This window comes from Palaemon carinicauda, chromosome 38 (genome assembly GCF_036898095.1).
Source record: "Palaemon carinicauda isolate YSFRI2023 chromosome 38, ASM3689809v2, whole genome shotgun sequence".
Lineage (NCBI taxonomy): Eukaryota > Metazoa > Arthropoda > Malacostraca > Decapoda > Palaemonidae > Palaemon > Palaemon carinicauda.
Genome location: NC_090762.1, coordinates 1,405,929 through 1,422,167, shown reverse-complemented (window position 1 = coordinate 1,422,167; position 16,239 = coordinate 1,405,929). Strand labels below are relative to the sequence as shown.

Here is a 16,239-nt window from a genome sequence, read left to right as displayed (position 1 = left end):
AGGGTATGTGAAAGAAGGGAGTTGAGAGTTAATGTGGGTAAGAGTAAGGTTATGAGATGTACGAGAAGGGAAGGTTGTGCAAGGTTGAATGTCATGTTGAATGGAGAGTCACTTGAGGAGGTGGATCAGTTTAAGTACTTGGGGTCTGTTGTTGCAGCAAATAGTGGAGTGGAAGCAGATGTACGTCAGAGAGTGAATGAAGGATGCAAAGTGTTGGGGGCAGTTAAGGGAGTAGTAAACAATAGAGGGTTGGGCATGAATGTAAAGAGAGTTCTGTATGAGAAAGTGATTGTACCAACTGTGATGTATGGATCAGAGTTGTGGGGAATGAAAGTGACGGAGAGACAGAAATTGAATGTGTTTGAGATGAAGTGTCTAAGGAGTATGGCTGGTGTATCTCGAGTAGATAGTGTTAGGAACGAAGTAGTGAGGGTGAGAATGGGTGTAAGAAATGAGTTAGCAGCTAGAGTGGATATGAATGTGTTGAGGTGGTTTGGCCATGTTGAGAGAATGGCAAATGGCTGTCTGCTAAAGAATGTGATGAATGCAAGAGTTGATGGGAGAAGTACAAGAGGAAGGCCAAGGTTTGGGTGGATGGATGGAGTGAAGGAAGCTCTGGGTGATAGGAGGATAGATATGAGAGAGGCAAGAGAGCGTGCTAGAAATAGGAATGAATGGCGAGCGATTGTGACGCAGTTCCGGTAGGCCCTGCTGCTTCCTCCAGTGCCTTGGTTGACCGCGGAGGTAGCAGCAGTAGGGGATTTAGTGTTATGTAGCTTCATCTGTGGTGGATAATGTGGGAGGGTGGGCTGTGGCACCCTAGCAGTACCAGCCAAACTCGGTTGAGTCCCTTGTCAGGCTGGGAGGAACGTAGAGAGGAGAGGTCCCCTTTTTTGTTTCATTTGTTTGATGTCGGCTACCCCACAAAATTGGGGGAAGTGCCTTGGTATATGTATGTATGTATAAAGCATCATTTTAATGGCATTTTTATTAATGAAAAATTAGTGATTAACTTTTGTGATGGTGAAAATAATTTTTGATGTATGAGAAATCAGATGCACCATCAGCAATGGATAATCCAGCGCCTCCTTTAATCTGGGAATAATTGTTTGGACCAACCTCTAGGAACGCAAGCAAAAAATAAATGTTCAATACTTGAATCATTGAAATAGGTTTTTTGCTTTCCCTGTTCCTTCTAGGATTCTGTATCTGCTGGAACAATCTATAAGACCATCTATAAAGATTTAAGGGTCACTCATGACCATCAGAAATAAGAAACAGGACAATGTCCTGGAGATCAACCGTATATGCATATGATCAGCATCAAGACCCCTGTCCATCCAAGATAGGACTAGGGAGGGCCAGGCAGTGGATACTAATGGCTCAAAATGTATATTTATATGCTTCCCCAAATCCCTCATCCCGGGCTCAGTGGGACAATGAGGTTGTGATTACTAATGGAAACTTCTGAACTACGAGCTGTGCTCAAACTTCCGACCCATTCCTGTCTACTAGGTTGCAGAGGATGGAAATTCAGATTTTCCTATTTATGTTTCATGGTGAAGATTTGGTAAATATGCAAAGAAATTATGGATACTTCATTGGAGGACATAAGGCACATCAAATAAAGCTAGCCTAATTAGATTTGGTTATGAAAGTTAGGTAGTTAGGATGTATGCAATATTTTTTCTATACATTTCATGTACTGTATAGCTGTTTATATGTATTACTCTTGTACAGAATCTTTGTCCTATGGACATCTGTTATTTCAGATGACTACCTTCTAGTGATTCTGGAGAATAATCAAGAAGATCAAATGCGGTGAAGAAAAAATCTTGCCTTCTTCTAGTATGCTTTGTTTCTTGGTGAAGATCTATTCTGGAGAATAATCAAGAAGACCAAATGTGGTGAAGAAAAAAGCTTACCTTCTAGTATGCTTTGTTTCTTGGTGAAGATCTATTCTGGAGAATAATCAAGAAGACCAAATGCGGTGAAGAAAAAATCTTGCCTTCTTCTAGTATGCTTTGTTCCTTGGTGAAGATCTATTCTGGAGAATAATCAAGAAGACCAAATGTGGTGAAGAAAAAATCTTGCCTTCTTCTAGTATGCTTTGTTCCTTGGTGAAGATCTATTCTGGAGAATAATCAAGAAGACCAAATGCGGTGAAGAAAAAATCTTTCCTTCTTCTAGTATGCTTTGTTCCTTGGTGAAGATCTATTCTTGAGAATAATCAAGAAGACCAAATGTGAAGAAAAAACCTTACCTTCTAGTATGCTTTGTTCCTTGGAGAAGATCTTGAGTAAAAGATTAACGTCCTGTGGCAAATGATTGGATATCTTAATCTATTCTTTAAGATAGCCACATTTTAGTAATTCTGTAGGCCCACAACTGCCAGAAGGTTTGACTGATTACGCCTTCAGGAATGGGGAGTAAAGGAAGCAGGAAAAAGCCTGTTTGATGATGAAAACAGTAACCTCTGGTGTAGAAAAAAACCCTGTAAGTTTAATGCCAGGGTTGTTGAAATTGGTTATATATATATTATATAAGCCACAAATACCTCATAATATTGAATTCTCTCTGCCTCGGGATCAGAGACCCAATGGGGAATTAACTTATATATATATATATATATATATATACATATATATATACATATATATGTATATATATATATATATATATATATATATATATATATATATATTCATTAACATTGTTAATGAATGTTCATACTTAGGACAGACAGTTAGTGTTTCTCCAGGACACGAGACCAATAAGGATAAGCATGGGATGGAGAGCATGTGGTAAACAAAATGCAATTATGAAAACTAAAATGGCACTTTCTCTAAAAAGAAAAGTATTGAATAAGATGGTCCTACCAGTATTAACTTATGCATCAAAAACTTGAAGCCTTACTAAAGCCTAAAAACACAAACTACTTACAATTCAAAGAGCTATTGAAAGAATAATGAGAGAAGTAACCCTAAGAGACTGAAAAAAATGCAACACTGATACAAGAGCAAACTAAAGTCGAGGATATTCTAACATTATGTAAGAAAAAGAAATGGACATGTAATGAGAATGACATACAATAAATGGACATGAAGAATATCAGAATCGGTCCTTAGAGGCAGGTGATGGAAAAAAAAGTCGATGGATTGACGAACTAAGAAAGTTTGCGGGTATAGACTGTCATAGAAAGACCGTAAACAGACGCAAGTGGAAGGGCATGTCTGAGTGCTTTGTTCTGCAGTGGACTAGTAACAGCTGATGAGGATGATTATACAGTATATTAATATATATATATATATATATATATATATCCCACTATACTCAGTCGGAGCTCAAGATCGCCATTCTCTACACACGGACGTCCAGGAACTAATTGTAAGTTATTCAATCAATGGTCATTCCCCATTTAAATAAGTTCTCATTTTGTTTCAAGTAGGGTTTAGTTCACAATCTGGTATTACGTTGGTGGGGGGTCTGCATGCAATTAATTTAATGTAATTTTGTTTTATTTTCAGTATTTAAGTCTCAGGTCACTGACCACGTATTTTGACTTTACAGTACTGCTCAGTTTATGGTAATGCTATTTGTAATAAGATTTTATTTATTCCGCTTAAGGGTTAAACCCACGTGTTTATTCGTTTTATTATTTGCATAGTGTTTATTTGTGATGTAATACTGCATCAGCAGCAGCACTAGGCCTACAGCATAAGCAGCACCACCAGTAACACTAGCAGCAGTAGCTGTGGAGCAGCCCCAGCACTAGGTGCAGCATTAGCAGCACTACAGAAATATCATTGTATCATCAGCAGGACTACAGTATGAGTAGTCCGGCAACATAAGCACCATTGCAGTAGCACAGCACTAGCAGTATCACTAAAGCAGCAATAGCACTGCAATTGCAGCAGCACTACAGCATTAGTAGTAGCACTTCGGCTCCACCAACAGCAGCACTGCAGGTTTAACCAATAAAAGTAGGTCTGCGATTACACACATCCAATTCAAATTGGACTTGGTTCTCTAAAACTAATTATGTATGCAGATTTGTTCAACTTTTATTGACAAATGTCTCTTTATGTAATTATCTAGGTGTTAAGAAAGTTTCTAAAAACAATATTTTTTTATTCATACATTTTTTATGTAGGCCGACATGGAAGCCACTTTTTTATTTCTTTTATTAAAGAGATTATACTTTTACTTTTACTTTTAGGGGTTTATTTCTCACCTTCCATCAGACACTAAGAGTCTGTTCAGGCGGGCCTTGATGTGTGAAAATAATTTCTTTCCAGTTTATATTTTGCTCTATCTTTTCAGTTATTCGCTAGCATTTGTATTCAGGCTTAATAGTTTTCAGATCACTATTATAACACTTTCCAAAGAGATAAGTCTTTAGGTTTTTCTTGAAAGCTGCCACATATTTCTAGTTACTAACTTATAAGACTTGTCCCTATACTTGCATAAGAGGTAAAATAGATAAGATAGTCTCCAATAAAATCGTTTTCTTTTCTTCACATTTTTTTTTCATCATTTTCTTTAGTTTTTTTTCAGGATATAGTAAAGTAAACAGTTTTAGCGAAGTGGGTGGGTGCGTTCACTAGGCTATAGTGTAGGAAGTCAAAATCATTTGCTGTGACAATTTATATTTTCACAGAGTAAATAATGAATTAACTTCACAAATATATTATACTCAAATACTTTATTCACATGTTTACTGTAGATACTGATTCATCTTTTGAAATGTTGTTCTAGTCCATATAGAACTCTACTTTTAAAAACGTGGAGATTTAAGCCAATGAACGAAGCCCTGGGTATTGTGGAGGGTTCTGATTGGCTGTAGCAATTTCTCGACGGTAGCCTGAAAATTTCAGTTCAGTTATGAACACTCATCTGGCAGGTTTATTATAAAAAGTGCTCGTGCGTTGGTGACGATTTCAGGTAACCATTTTGATTTTTAATAGGTCATTTTTTTTTCTTTTCATGAACTCCAAGTTTGAATAACCGGTATTTCTTTTGAACTAAGATATATATGTCTACTCTAGGTTCTTGAGCTTTCAAATATGTGACCCCAAGACTATACAATAACATCAGCTTTATGTTTAGGGTTTCAAGAGGAAACTAAATACTGTTTTCTAAGAGGTTCGATAATGTGGATTTGACAAAAAACCAGCCATTAGCGGTGTGAAATGCTGAATGCCTTGGTATGTAGGCCTACCCTAATATGATAAAAATCAATTCAAGGTCCTTTAGAGAGTAGGGTTCCCGGAAAAGCAGCCTGTTAAGTAAATGAAATGAAATTAGTTAGGATAGTCTCCATAATCACTATGGAAATCTTATTTTATTTGCAGTACTTTGAGACTTTAACGATTGTTACATAAGCACTTAACTATGTATTACCAATTTCCACTATATATATAAATATATATATATATATATATATATATATATAGATACATACGGTATATACACTATATAGCGCGAAGTATTTGATGAATGGAGAATTATTGAATTAAAAGCTCAAGACAGAGACTGGTGAAATCTAACCGAGGCCCTTTGCGTCAATAGGCATAGGAGGAGATGATGATTATATATATATATATTATATATATATATATATATATATATATATATATATATATATATATATAGTGGAACCTCTACACACGAACGTATCTACATCCGAATTTTCCAACACCCGAAGTAAAATTTGAGCAATTTTTCGACTCTACACCCGAATTTTATTTCGACACACAAAGTAAGCAATTTTCGTCGTACCGGTTGTATCCGAATTTTTCGACACGCGAAGTACAATTCGAACACGTTCCTACTCTACTCCCGGATTTTTTTTCGACACCCGAAGTAAACAATACCCGTACACGTAGATGGTACAGTACTCATAGCGCCGGATGTATTTTTTATTTCCGCCGATAGAAGGTAGCATTTCTACCTCGGAGGGACCCTCAATTAGCGTGGCTTGGAACATTCCTCAGTTCTCGTTGGCTTCGTGTGGTTGTGCCCTGTGTGTTCTGCTATTAACTGTGTTTTAATCGTGATTTTTTACGTTCATCCTTTTATGGTATTTTACGTAAATCATGGGTCCTAAAAGGCTTATTTTCGCAAGTGGTAGTGGTAGTGGTGAGAAAAGGAATAAGGAAATGCTTTCTTTAGAAGTAAAGCAAGGAATTATTGAAAAGCATGAGCGTGGCGTCTGCGTGAGTGAACTTGCAAAAGAACATCACGACAAACTTACTACAGAGGAGCTCAAGGAACTCCATGCTATGTCTGAGCACATGAGTGATGACAAGGAAGGGATCGAGGAGGTAGAACATGTGTTGGGTTCTGCGCAAATAAAAGAGGTGTTAGGAAAATATCAAGACGTGGTCGACTTCATCGACAAATACCATCCAAAAAAATTGCAGGTTTGTCGTGTAGTTGCGCAGTTCGATGATGTTTCCCTAACTTATTTTCGAAACATTCTGAAAAGCTGTACCAAGCAACTTTCTATCGATAGCTTCTTTAAAAAAAACTACGAAGCGAACTCGTGATGAAGAGGAAGGAAGTGGTTCAAAGAAAACGGCAAAGAGTGAAGCGAAAGAAAGTGAAACAAAGAAAACGGCAAAGATTGAAGAGAAAAAAATTCAATCAATTTTAAGTGTAGAGTGAAAGTGATTAAAATTAATCATCAAAAAGAAAATGTAAAAAAAAATATGAAATATAAAAATAAAAAAAATAAATAAGCTAAGTTAAGTTAAAGTTCACTTAGTGTAAGTTAGAATAAGTTACAGTAGTGTATGTTTGTCGTAGTCACCCTCTCTACCTCCTCGCTGCCCGTCCGTCTCCTCTCTGCATAGTAAGACCGACACCTGCGCTGGACTTTCTAAAGTAAAGTGACGCTAAAAACCCATTTCTTATTTATTATTTCTTTATAATTATTCTTTTTTACATGTCTATTATCTAATTTAGTGTGCATTATTGTCATATGTAATTATGTGTAGTAATTTATTAAGGAGTTATCATAGGTTTTTGGGTTCAACCACAGATTAATCCTATTTCAATGTATTCTTATGGGAAAATTCGTTTCTACAACCGAACATTTTCTACACCCGAAGTCGGTTGTGGAACAGATTAAATTCGTATGTAGAGGTATCACTGTATATATATATATATATATATATATATATGTATATATATATATATATATATATATGTATATATGTATATATTTATATATAATTTATTCACAAGACCACGCTCTCCATATGCTGCAAATTATGCAAAGCTATTGTTTTTCTCTATTACTCTTCATAATTTAAAACAATTCGCCACATGGGAAACAAGTTGAAATTATAAAAAACCTATATCATTATATATATCATATATATATATATATATATATATATATATACATATATATATATATATATATATATATATATATATATATATATATATATATATGTATATATATTGTATATATATGTATATGTATATATATTGTATATATATGTATATATGTGTATATATATATATATATATATATATATATATATATATATATATATATATATATATATATATATATATATATATATATATATATAATATATATATATATATATATATATATCGTCTGGTTTCCTCACTACTACCTGAACTGACATCGTCAACAGTCAACCAAACAGAAGTTCGTGATGCCAGTGTACATTTGATACATTCAAAATATATACTAAATTACTCAAAAGTGTTCATAAAATATACATTTCACAAATAATGACACTTTTGAGTAATTACTCCATTTTTTATTTAGCATATATTTTGAATACATATCAAATGTACTCTGGCATCACGAATTTCTGTTTGGTTGACTGTGTTGACGATGTCAGTTCCAGGTCGTTTATAGATTTAGAAGTTGAAAAACTGTATATGCTTAATCCTCAGGGCCTATTTTTCCTAAATTTTATCCCATATCGCAGTAACAGATTGCGGCATTTCTAAAGAATGATTAATCTAAATCAAATCAGATTGATATTTACATGGCTGATTCTCGGGCCCCATTGCTGTATGAACCAGATCATTGATGTGTTTATTAAGACAATTATAAAAGCCAAGGAAGGGAAACCAAAAGGTATCTCGAATAATACGGCCTGACAGGTTGGTAAGATGAGTCAGTCGGGGGGATATAAAAGCAAGAGTTCAATGATTCATGCCGGTGTAATCAAGGCCTTGGTGTATTGGTCTGTTTTCCCCCTTTCTGAAATTCCCCCCCCCCCCCCCGGGGTAAATATGGCCTAGGATGTATATCCCCCCTGGGGAACTTTGTCCCAGGATAATATTCACCCATCTGGGCCAAGATTCCCCCTTTGCTTGGTGGAGGTAACCATTATTTCGGACTGGAGGAAAAACAGACCATTACACCGGGTCATTAAAGTAAGTCATTAATTTCTTAAAATTTTAATGTTTTTAGAGTGCGTAGTTCAACATTACCTCTTGCCAGTACAAGTTTGTGACCTGGGAAGGGGGTCCGGGGCTTGCCCCCGGCTAGGGGTTGTGACCTGGGAAGGGGGTCCGGGGGCTTTCCCCCAGCTAGGGTTTGTGATCTGGGAAGGGGGTCCAGGTGCTTGCCCCCGGCTAGGGGTTGTGACCTGGGAAGGGGGTCCGGGGCTTGCCCCCGGCTAGGGGTTGTGACCTGGGAAGGGGGTCCGGGGGCTTTCCCCCGCCTAGGGTTTGTGACCTGGGAAGGGGGTCCGGGTGATTGCCCCCGGCTAGTGTTTGTGACCTGGGAACTTCTAGGTTTTGTTAGGCGAGTTTGTTAGGTTCTGTACCCTTTTGTACCTTTTTATATTTTGTGTAAAGGGTATATGGAAAAATGCTTTAGAATACATGTTAATATTATGCTTCTCCCGGGGGGGACATCGATCCTAAGCTAATTTTCCTGGGGGGAATTTCAGTCGGGGGAAAGATTTCCTGCTACACCGGTCTTATTACCGCCTTACAATCTCTCTCTCTCTCTCTCTCTCTCTCTCTCTCTCTCTCTCTCTCTCTCTCTCTCTCTCTCTCTCTCTCTCTCTCTCTCTCTCTCTCTCTATGTATATATATATATAGCTTTTATTGACCTCATGTCATATTTATATTAATTTGCTAAAAACGATTTGGTAATGTCTATAACTTGATCGTTTTATAGACCATTTTTATTTCTGGAATAATGAATGTCTTATATAATGTTTTTGTGTAGATTTCAATTGAGTTTGAATTAAAGTAGTTTCGTAAGGAATGGTGCTCGACTGGATAAAAGACTTGTTTTTATTACGATAGCGTCATCCCAATCGACTGACTTTCTTCGAAATTTAGACAAATTATAATCTGAATTGTGTGCACGGGGTAATCATAGGAATACGTTAGATGCTTTAGGAAAGGTTTCTTTTATTAGAACTGGATTATGAACTTGTTTATTCCATTCGTATTTATCAAACAATACTGAATAGATGATATTCCAGTGGGTGATTATGCGTGTGTACGTACATACTTACCAGTCACTTGAAGGCAGTTTTGATAATTATACATAACCGTTTATACATCTGTAAAAATTTATTTTTGTAAGAGGTTAAGCTTGAATAATTGTAAGACCTTTTAAAGGAAACTTTATTGATAGATGGTAAAAGAAATTGGATATTGTCAATATTCTACCAGAACCCAAGTAAGTACTGGGGTAGGGAGGGGCGTGGGGTTGGGGGTCAATGAAGGCTAGGGAGTTGGTAAAAGAGTAGTAGTAGTCTTATGGAATCTTAAATTTTACGAAGATGCTTTTTATGAAATATCCAGTGTTATGGTTCTGTCTAGACGACCTGGAAGAGCAAATTATTACTGAATATAAATAGTAACTGCATCTCTCTCTCTCTCTCTCTCTCTCTCTCTCTCTCTCTCTCTCTCTCTCTCTCTCTCTCTCTCAGGGGAAAATTGTTTAGTTTTGTAAACACTAATTTTATTCAGTTCCAATTCTATATATATTCATAAACGTATTTATATCCGTGAAAATATCCTCGAAATGCCATCCAACTTTACTTTTTTTACATAAGGACCGCTTTCCAGGTCCTATCACCCAGGGGAACCCAACTCACTTCAGGACCTACAAGATCAGTGCATTTTTTCAAAATTGAACGCATTATCATCTGGTTGTTGAACTTAGTGCAGTTTATACATTTTATCTTTTGTAAGTCCTTAGTGTCGTGATTAACTGACAGTATCATCGAAATTGCCGCCTTGGACCAAGTGTTTGTGAAGAACTTTTCATGAATTCAATTTGACTGACATAATTCTGCAGTCGACAGACATCAGCACACCTCGTGTTTGACATAACTGACGTAATTATGACGTAACACTGACGTTATGACGTAACACGACAAATTTTAAGTGGTTTTGTCCAGTTTAGCTCGCAAGAGAGAAACCGGCCTTTTTAAAGTTGTCAGTATGTATTTCTGTTTGCATTTGGAAAGAGAGAGATTTTAAAGGTGTTCATCTCATTACCTGGACTTGAATGCAAAGGTAAAGTCTCTCATTTGATTTGGTGTTGATGTGTTTGAATGGCGAAAAGTGTTTTGGTAGTAAGGAATCGCCCCTAATGTTGCTAAAAGTCTCATTTGATTTAGTGTGATTGGAAGATTAATCTTAGTTCCAATTTAATTGTATAATTGTTACTGTTTCAACTTGTTATTGAAATATGGTTCTTCATCTCGTTGTAGTGATGGATGGTACTTATTAATGTTGCCTAGAATACGTGTATTTTATAGATCATTGTTTTGAGCTAAGCCAATGTGTGGGTATTTGATCGTTTATGATAGTTTGCCAGACAAGGGTTACATAATTGGTAATGGACATTACAAAGGAGCAGCTACTAACAGCTTATATACCATGGTACATGTATTACGGCATCCTTAGTATGTTAGACTTGAGTTAACATCTAACCAATGTTAGTAAATCGGAAGTGACAGTGTACATAGACTGCGGTATATTATAATTTTATGGTACCTCTAAGAACTGTATGTTAAATTATGGTCGTGTTATTTTCATCAACACAGCAATCTTAAACGAATTCACAACTTTGCAATAATCGTGGTTTTATTAAAATTGTTTTATTTACGTATTGGCCATAACGTTGACTCGAACAAGGGTTCATTGCTGACTGCGATATAATTGAATAGTTTAACTACCAGGTAATAACTTTCAACTCATTGGCTTTAAGAATAATATAGGATTCCAGTTCTGTATTCATATATGTTTTGTTTCATTTAAATTTATCTATTATCTATATGCTGGTATTGTATTTTTAGCAAATTATGATGAATTACATTCGAGTTGAGTTCCGATTGGTTGTCGAGCATTTTATGGGTGATGTAGCAATTGTACGACTGTATAAGCAGGAAGGGGGGGGGGGGCTTGTTTTCAAGCTTGGTTTTCAAGGTTCCCTCCCTGGCCCTCTCCTCAAGCTTGGTTTTCAAGGTTCCCTCCCTGGCCCTCTCCTCAAGCTTGGTTTTCAAGGTTCCCTCCCTGGCACTCTCCTGAAGTTTGGTTTTCAAGGTTCCCTCCCTGGCCCTCTCCCCAAGCTCCGTTTTCAAGGTTCCCTCCCTGGCCCTCTCCTCAAGCTTGGTTTTCAAGGTTCCCTCCCTGGCACTCTCCTGAAGTTTGGTTTTCAAGGTTCCCTCCCTGGCACTCTCCTGAAGTTTGGTTTTCAAGGTTCCCTCCCTGGCCCTCTCCTCAAGTTTGGTTTTCAAGGTTCCCTCCCTGGCCCTCTCCTCAAGTTTGGTTTTCAAGGTTCCCTCCCTGGCCCTCTCCTCAAGTTTGGTTTTCAAGGTTCCCTCCCTGGCCCTCTCCTCAAGTTTGGTTTTCAAGGTTCCCTCCCTGGCCCTCTCCCCAAGTTTGGTTTTCAAGGTTCCCTCCCTGACCCTCTCCTCAAGCTTGGTTTTCAAGGTCCTCCCCCCCCCCTGGCCCTCTCCTCAAGCTTGGTTTTCAAGGTTCCCTCCCTGGCCCTCTCCTCAAGCTTGGTTTTCAAGGTTCCCTCCCTGGCCCTCTCCCCAAGCTTGGTTTTCAAGGTTCCCTCCCTGACCCTCTCCTCAAGCTTGGTTTTCAAGGTCCTCCCCCCCCCCCCTGGCCCTCTCCTCAAGCTTGGTTTTCAAGGTTCCCTCCCTGGCCCTCTCCTCAAGCTTGGTTTTCAAGGTTCCCTCCCTGGCCCTCTCCTCAAGCTTGGTTTTCAAGGTTCCCTCCCTGGCCCTCTCCTCAAGCTTGGTTTTCAAGGTCCTCCCCCCCCCCTGGCCCTCTCCTCAAGCTTGGTTTTCAAGGTTCCCTCCCTGGCCCTCTCCTCAAGCTTGGTTTTCAAGGTTCCCCCCCTGGCCCTCTCCTCAAGCTTGGTTTTCAAGGTTCCCTCCCTGGCCCTCTCCTCAAGCTTGGTTTTCAAGGTCCTCCCCCCCCCCCCTGGCCCTCTCCTCAAGCTTGGTTTTCAAGGTTCCCTCCCTGGCCCTCTCCTCAAGCTTGGTTTTCAAGGTTCCCTCCCTGGCCCTCTCCCCAAGCTTGGTTTTCAAGGTTCCCTCCCTGACCCTCTCCTCAAGCTTGGTTTTCAAGGTCCTCCCCCCCCCCTGGCCCTCTCCTCAAGCTTGGTTTTCAAGGTTCCCTCCCTGGCCCTCTCCTCAAGCTTGGTTTTCAAGGTTCCCTCCCTGGCCCTCTCCTCAAGCTTGGTTTTCAAGGTTCCCTCCCTGACCCTCTCCCCAAGCTTGGTTTTCAAGGTTCCCTCCCTGGCCCTCTCCTCAAGCTTGGTTTTCAAGGTTCCCTCCCTGACCCTCTCCTCAAGCTTGGTTTTCAAGGTTCCCTCCCTGACCCTCTCCTCAAGCTTGGGTTTCAAGGTTCCCTCCCTGACCCTCTCCTCAAGCTTGGGTTTCAAGGTTCCCTCCCTGACCCTCTCCTCAAGCTTGGTTTTCAAGGTTCCCTCCCTGGCCCTCTCCCCAAGCTTGGTTTTCAAGGTTCCCTCCCTGACCCTCTCCTCAAGCTTGGTTTTCAAGGTCCTCCCCCCCCCCCTGGCCCTCTCCTCAAGCTTGGTTTTCAAGGTTCCCTCCCTGGCCCTCTCCTCAAGCTTGGTTTTCAAGGTTCCCTCCCTGGCCCTCTCCCCAAGCTTGGTTTTCAAGGTTCCCTCCCTGACCCTCTCCTCAAGCTTGGTTTTCAAGGTCCTCCCCCCCCCTGGCCCTCTCCTCAAGCTTGGTTTTCAAGGTCCTCCCCCCACCCCCTGGCCCTCTCCTCAAGCTTGGTTTTCAAGGTTCCCTCCCTGGCCCTCTCCTCAAGCTTGGTTTTCAAGGTTCCCTCCCTGGCCGTCTCCTCAAGCTTGGTTTTCAAGGTTCCCTCCCTGGCCCTCTCCTCAAGCTTGGTTTTCAAGGTTCCCTCCCTGACCCTCTCCTCAAGCTTGGGTTTCAAGGTTCCCTCCCTGGCCCTCTCCTCAAGCTTGGTTTTCAAGGTTCCCTCCCTGACCCTCTCCTCAAGCTTGGTTTTCAAGGTTCCCTCCCTGGCCCTCTCCCCAAGCTTGGTTTTCAAGGTTCCCTCCCTGGCCCTCTCCTCAAGCTTGGTTTTCAAGGTTCCCTCCCTGACCCTCTCCTCGAGCTTGGTTTTCAAGGTTCCCTCCCTGACCCTCTCCTCAAGCTTGGTTTTCAAGGTTCCCTCCCTGACCCTCTCCTCGAGCTTGGTTTTCAAGGTTCCCTCCCTGGCCCTCTCCTCAAGCTTGGTTTTCAAGGTTCCCTCCCTGACCCTCTCCTCAAGCTTGGTTTTCAAGGTTCCCTCCCTGGCCCTCTCCCCAAGCTTGGTTTTCAAGGTTCCCTCCCTGGCCCTCTCCTCAAGCTTGGTTTTCAAGGTTCCCTCCCTGACCCTCTCCCCAAGCTTGGTTTTCAAGGTTCCCTCCCTGGCCCTCTCCTCAAGCTTGGTTTTCAAGGTTCCCTCCCTGACCCTCTCCCCAAGCTTGGTTTTCAAGGTTCCCTCCCTGGCCCTCTCCTCAAGCTTGGTTTTCAAGGTTCCCTCCCTGGCCCTCTCCTCAAGCTTGGTTTTCAAGGTTCCCTCCCTGGCCCTCTCCTCAAGCTTGGTTTTCAAGGTTCCCTCCCTGGCCCTCTCCTCAAGCTTGGTTTTCAAGGTTCCCTCCCTGACCCTCTCCTCAAGCTTGGTTTTCAAGGTTCCCTCCCTGACCCTCTCCTCAAGCTTGGTTTTCAAGGTTCCCTCCCTGACCCTCTCCTCAAGCTTGGGTTTCAAGGTTCCCTCCCTGACCCTCTCCTCAAGCTTGGTTTTCAAGGTTCCCTCCCTGACCCTCTCCTCAAGCTTGGGTTTCAAGGTTCCCTCCCTGACCCTCTCCTCAAGCTTGGTTTTCAAGGTTCCCTCCCTGACCCTCTCCTCAAGCTTGGTTTTCAAGGTTCCCTCCCTGGCCCTCTCCTCAAGCTTGGTTTTCAAGGTCCTCCCCCCCCCCCTGGCCCTCTCCTCAAGCTTGGTTTTCAAGGTTCCCTCCCTGGCCCTCTCCTCAAGCTTGGTTTTCAAGGTTCCCTCCCTGGCCCTCTCCTCAAGCTTGGTTTTCAAGGTTCCCTCCCTGGCCCTCTCCTCAAGCTTGGTTTTCAAGGTCCTCCCCCCCCCCCTGGCCCTCTCCTCAAGCTTGGTTTTCAAGGTTCCCTCCCTGGCCCTCTCCTCAAGCTTGGTTTTCAAGGTTCCCTCCCTGGCCCTCTCCCCAAGCTTGGTTTTCAAGGTTCCCTCCCTGACCCTCTCCTCAAGCTTGGTTTTCAAGGTCCTCCCCCCCCCCTGGCCCTCTCCTCAAGCTTGGTTTTCAAGGTTCCCTCCCTGGCCCTCTCCTCAAGCTTGGTTTTCAAGGTTCCCTCCCTGGCCCTCTCCTCAAGCTTGGTTTTCAAGGTTCCCTCCCTGACCCTCTCCCCAAGCTTGGTTTTCAAGGTTCCCTCCCTGGCCCTCTCCTCAAGCTTGGTTTTCAAGGTTCCCTCCCTGACCCTCTCCTCAAGCTTGGTTTTCAAGGTTCCCTCCCTGACCCTCTCCTCAAGCTTGGGTTTCAAGGTTCCCTCCCTGACCCTCTCCTCAAGCTTGGGTTTCAAGGTTCCCTCCCTGACCCTCTCCTCAAGCTTGGTTTTCAAGGTTCCCTCCCTGGCCCTCTCCCCAAGCTTGGTTTTCAAGGTTCCCTCCCTGACCCTCTCCTCAAGCTTGGTTTTCAAGGTCCTCCCCCCCCCCCCTGGCCCTCTCCTCAAGCTTGGTTTTCAAGGTTCCCTCCCTGGCCCTCTCCTCAAGCTTGGTTTTCAAGGTTCCCTCCCTGGCCCTCTCCCCAAGCTTGGTTTTCAAGGTTCCCTCCCTGACCCTCTCCTCAAGCTTGGTTTTCAAGGTCCTCCCCCCCCCTGGCCCTCTCCTCAAGCTTGGTTTTCAAGGTCCTCCCCCCACCCCCTGGCCCTCTCCTCAAGCTTGGTTTTCAAGGTTCCCTCCCTGGCCCTCTCCTCAAGCTTGGTTTTCAAGGTTCCCTCCCTGGCCGTCTCCTCAAGCTTGGTTTTCAAGGTTCCCTCCCTGGCCCTCTCCTCAAGCTTGGTTTTCAAGGTTCCCTCCCTGACCCTCTCCTCAAGCTTGGGTTTCAAGGTTCCCTCCCTGGCCCTCTCCTCAAGCTTGGTTTTCAAGGTTCCCTCCCTGACCCTCTCCTCAAGCTTGGTTTTCAAGGTTCCCTCCCTGGCCCTCTCCCCAAGCTTGGTTTTCAAGGTTCCCTCCCTGGCCCTCTCCTCAAGCTTGGTTTTCAAGGTTCCCTCCCTGACCCTCTCCTCGAGCTTGGTTTTCAAGGTTCCCTCCCTGACCCTCTCCTCAAGCTTGGTTTTCAAGGTTCCCTCCCTGACCCTCTCCTCGAGCTTGGTTTTCAAGGTTCCCTCCCTGGCCCTCTCCTCAAGCTTGGTTTTCAAGGTTCCCTCCCTGACCCTCTCCTCAAGCTTGGTTTTCAAGGTTCCCTCCCTGGCCCTCTCCCCAAGCTTGGTTTTCAAGGTTCCCTCCCTGGCCCTCTCCTCAAGCTTGGTTTTCAAGGTTCCCTCCCTGACCCTCTCCCCAAGCTTGGTTTTCAAGGTTCCCTCCCTGGCCCTCTCCTCAAGCTTGGTTTTCAAGGTTCCCTCCCTGACCCTCTCCCCAAGCTTGGTTTTCAAGGTTCCCTCCCTGGCCCTCTCCTCAAGCTTGGTTTTCAAGGTTCCCTCCCTGGCCCTC

General features: G+C 42.3%; 1 long non-coding RNA gene across 1 annotated transcript in view; it reads left to right on the top strand.

The window, feature by feature from the left end:
- The first annotated feature begins 4,806 nt into the window (after window positions 1–4,806).
- The window catches only part of LOC137630062 (uncharacterized), a 31,486-nt gene continuing 20,053 nt past the window's right edge, over window positions 4,807–16,239 (top strand). Inside the window, exon 1 of the long non-coding RNA XR_011041629.1 lies at window positions 4,807–4,944. This is a non-coding gene — a long non-coding RNA (uncharacterized lncRNA). The remainder of the gene's footprint in view (window positions 4,945–16,239) is intronic.